At 35.9% G+C, this 4,592-nt stretch overlaps 1 long non-coding RNA gene across 3 annotated transcripts in view; it reads left to right on the top strand.

Annotated features, from left to right (window-relative positions):
* The first annotated feature begins 275 nt into the window (after window positions 1–275).
* LOC108360157 (uncharacterized) overlaps window positions 276–4,592 on the top strand; it is a 7,818-nt gene continuing 3,501 nt past the window's right edge. The window contains exons 1-6 of one of the 3 annotated variants that reach the window (XR_001847067.1): window positions 276–477; window positions 562–864; window positions 1,195–1,526; window positions 1,619–1,695; window positions 1,749–1,909; window positions 1,963–2,281. This is a non-coding gene — a long non-coding RNA (uncharacterized LOC108360157). Of the gene's footprint in view, window positions 478–561; window positions 865–1,194; window positions 1,527–1,618; window positions 1,696–1,748; window positions 1,910–1,962; window positions 2,528–4,592 lie in introns of those variants that run through there. The other 2 variants (XR_001847068.1, XR_001847066.1) reach the window with 2 other exon arrangements.

Here is a 4,592-nt window from a genome sequence, read left to right as displayed (position 1 = left end):
CGTACAGTCCGGAAATTATTGCTACCGTTCCTCCGCCTCCGACAATGTGTACTTTTTAAATGGGCCGCCTCCGGTAGCCACGGCCTCTCTTCTGTTGTGTGCCAATTTCTTCCTCACTTCACTTTTCCAGTCAGTCCAGGTATAGTTGCAAAAAATCTAAATAATTGTTATCCTTATAATCACAATAATATTTTACCTTCTTCCACTCATTTGTGTATTTTATTGTTAGTCCTTGGCTATTCAAGAGCCACTTTGTCTCCTTGNTCCAGCAATGCTTCTTCCACTTTTTTATGGTGATTATTCATGTCGCTGCGGATGTGGCATTAATTTTGTCTAAGCCGCGGTAAACTCGTCTGACGTCGCTCTCAGTGTCTTTTTGACTTTTCGCCAGCGCTGCTATGCTTCCAGAAAGGCTTTCATGGAATTTGTTTTCCGCTTGCATTAATGCCTTCACGGAATCCTAGAAATATACAAAAGGTATAATATATACATACATACATAAACATATACACATATATACATATGTAAGTATTCATATTTTATTTTGTAATTTACCTGTAGTGAGGGATTATTTCTGTGCCTCTTTGGGGTCGGAGACAGATTGGTTTCCTCCTCACGGGCTCTTGCGGATGTGGTAGGCAAATCATCATCGCTTAAATCGGGCGCGGATACTGCCTCCTCCCCAGTTCCAAAAGAAGCGGACATTGATATGCCTTCTACAACAGCGTACAGTCCGGAAATTATTGCTACCGTTCCTCCGCCTCCGACAATGTGTACTTTTTAAATGGGCCGCCTCCGGTAGCCACGGCCTCTCTTCTGTTGTGTGCCAATTTCTTCCTCACTTCACTTTTCCAGTCAGTCCAGGTATAGTTGCAAAAAATCTAAATAATTGTTATCCTTATAATCACAATAATATTTTACCTTCTTCCACTCATTTGTGTATTTTATTGTTAGTCCTTGGCTATTCAAGAGCCACTTTGTCTCCTTGGAAGAAGCCTTTGGCTATGTCTGGATTTACTTCCATGAAATCCAACATATTTTTGCTTTGCTCCGCCGTCTTGTGCTTTCCCCTGCATTTTAATAATTTGAATTTTAATAATTACCACTTTTATTATCTTTACTTACATTCTTTGGCCGTTAACAGTTATATTTTTGTTTTTCGTTTTGATTATTTTTTATTCCACTGGCTTTTAGCTGATCGGAACATTTCCGATAAAAAATTTCCGATAACCGGAATGCAGAACATCAAATTTCCGATAGAATTCCGACTCGAAGTGGATCGAAATGTAGAACAAGGCGGAATCGGAAATAATTTCGGATTGTCGGAATGCAGAACACCAAAAACACCGGAAACAAATCCGATTCCGATTCGAATCGGATTGCAGAACAGGGCTGAAAATGTGCAGCATAGCCTCCCATTTGGTAGCAGAAGAGATGGACGAAGATGTAGAGCAGAATCGGACACAAAGGATGGAAAGGAGGCAGTTACGCGATGCAACAAACCCGCTTGAGTTGCCCCAAGCTTTGTAAGTAGAAAAAGAAATTAGTATACTTATTTCCATTAATATTTGTGTTTCTCCGCTAATAACACTGAACGCAACTTTACGCTTCTTTGCAGAAGGCTATCAGACGGGAATCGGAAAAGAATACGACGTTTCTCTTGCTCAATGCAGCCTCAGCAAAGTGGTTGGCGAAGTAATAAATATTTTTGAAACTAATCTTTGCACAAAATGTATCTGTTTTTGCAGAACGGCGGAAGAAAAACGCAAAATTTCATTGGCACTTTACCGTAAGCGTGGCATTCCAAGTGTTATGGGATGCATAGATGGGACACATGTCCGCATTAAAGCTCCCTCCCAGAATAAACAGTTATAGCAGAAAGGAAAACTACAGCTTAAATGTCATGCTGGTAAGTGATCGACGTTTTATTACATTTTACCTCTAATAAAAAATATTTTTCAGGTGTGTGATCATGATCTACGTATTCAATATGTAGATGCGTCCCACCCCGGTGCTTGTCACGATTCCTTCGTTTGGAACACCAGCGAGCTACGAACTCACCTTGAACGAGAATATCTAAAAGGAAGGATCTGTTGAAATGAAATTCAACGAAGTTCACTCAAAATGCAGAAATTTTATAGAACGTACCAATGGGGTGCTAAAAAATCGATGGAGATGCCTTCTTGGAGCAAGAGAATCATTAATGTGTGTTGTGCATTACATAATATATGCCTTTTTTCAAAGTGAATAGACCAGTCACACAGTTCAACTGCCCAAGAAAGTGAGGTGATATCCCTTGCTTCAGACCAATATTTGTCTAATGCGCAAAGAATTAGAAATAACATTGGAAATAATATATATACAGTTAGTTTCAAAAATATGAATACCCAACAGCAAAAACCAGCCGAATCAGTTTCTTCAATTTCGTATGGGACTCGGGAAAATTGAAGAAACACCAAAAAATTGTCATCAAAATTGTCAACTATTCAATTGCATTTCTTAGAAAAATTTCGGGTATGCAGTTATGTAGCCCATAAAATTTTAGTACAATTATGTGTAATTTTGAAGTTTCTAAAAATTACCGTTTTTTTTTGGTCAAGGGTGTTTAGCATTTTCTTCCAAATAAAAATTAATTTTGTTCATGCGTTCTAAGAAATGGAATCGAAAAGTTGAAAATTTTTATGACAATTTTTTGGTATTTCTTCAATTTACACTGAGTCCTATACGAAATTGAAGAAACTGATTCTGCTGATTTTTGCTATTGAACTAACTATATTTTTATAAAAAATAAAAAAGGGAAATAAATAAAGAAAATAAATAGCCAAAATCATCAAAACACCAGGGTAATCATATAAAGTTAAATAATGACATTAAAGTCATGATTTTTTTCATTGTATTTAAATATAATTATATTTAAATATAAATGCATTAATGTATAACAAACTAAATTCAGTCTTCTTGACAATAACGAAACAACGAAAAAAAGGAAAATTAACATATCTTCATAAGTAAATATGTACACTGGCGATCAAAAGTGAGTGTATGGTTTTTTTGTTAAATATTTGCAATGTTTTTGAAGCTCAAGTTTTTTTGTTATTTTATTATAAAAGTGTGGTTTATGCTTCAATCAATACCACATAAGTTAAACTTTATACAGAAATTAGAAAAATTCAACAAATTGTTACCTCAATTTTTAACTTTTTAATCTGAATTTTTAGAAAAATTTGGGTACGCAGGTACTTCGGCTATGTAATTCTTGTAAATCAAGTGTAAGTTTTAAGCCCCTAAAAAATCGCGTTAAGTTTTTTATGAATTTTCTAATTTCTTTATGAAGTTTAAAAGTTTAACTTGTGTGGGTTTGATTGAAGAACAAACCATATTTTTATAAGCAAATAACTTCAAAAACATTGCAAATATTCGACAAAAAACACCATGCGATCACTTTTGATCGCCAGTGTATGTGTAACACATTTCAATTGCAATACTTGGACTTCAATTCTTCCAGCTCCAGTAGCCGGCGATTTTATTCAATTTTGTCTTCCACTTCTCTAAGCTTCAATCTTTCCATGACTAGGTTTTGCCGCTTTATTTCTTCTAGTTTTTCTTTTTTTACAGACGTCATGTCTCTAAATGTTCTTTCTGCAGGCCATAAGGCCTGTCGATTGAATGGTAAATTTTCCTTGTGTATTGTTGCTGGTCTTTCATTTCTGAAGCAGCAACTTTCATACTATCACACGTTGGTTTATGTATGACAAGTTCTTCCTCGAGGACATCATAAGAAGAACGTTTTTGCGTTGGCGTTTGACGTGACACTTGGCAGTTGGAGTTTTTCAGACGTGTTCGCGCTTTTTTTGACGGTGGCATTTGATAGTCAGTTGCTTCGGAGTTTTCTATCAACTATTGTCGATTGTTGAGCCCACCCCGAATTTATTCGCCACGCCTTCCACTGATACCTTCATGCCAATTAAGCTGTAAATAGCCTCTTCATTGGCAGAAAACTTCTTCTCTAAATACATCGATACATCGATATCAGTTTCAACGATGTTTTAAACATCGAGTTTAGTTTGACCCGGACTTGCTTCGGCTTCAACTTAAGCTCGCTATACAGTTCAATGCGAGCGTGAACGTGAACTTTTTATTTTGACTAATAGCTTCGCCTTTACTTCACTTTTTACAATAGTTAATATATCAAAAGATAGAGAATTAAAAAATTTTTCAGAATTATAAAATTAAAAATAATTATATTCAACAATTTTTATGAGCTTGAGGCCGTTTTTAGTGAAAACTTATTGTGGAAAAGCAGCAATAATTTGAAAAAACGGTAGAAGTGATAGCAATTTCGGAAATCACCACATTTCCTCATCAGACTTCTTTCAGTAGGATTCGAACCGACGATCACCACTGACTCAGCCAGTTGCCTACGCACTGTGCTAAGTTTGTCTTGTTAATTCTTGTTGCTTATTTTCCACTATTTCACTTTGCTAAGCCAACTACAATCAAGCGCAGCTATTCCGCTGCAATTCACTTGATCATGTGGTTGTTGGTTTTGTTGGTTTTTGTTAATATTTCTATTATTAGAATGTTTAACTTTT

Source organism: Rhagoletis zephyria, unplaced genomic scaffold (genome assembly GCF_001687245.7).
Source record: "Rhagoletis zephyria isolate East Lansing unplaced genomic scaffold, Rhagoletis_zephyria_1.1 Rzeph_scaffold_00528, whole genome shotgun sequence".
NCBI classification, from domain to species: Eukaryota; Metazoa; Arthropoda; class Insecta; order Diptera; family Tephritidae; genus Rhagoletis; species Rhagoletis zephyria.
The sequence above is the reverse complement of the archived record's forward strand: the minus strand, read 5'-3'. Positions and strand labels throughout refer to the sequence as shown.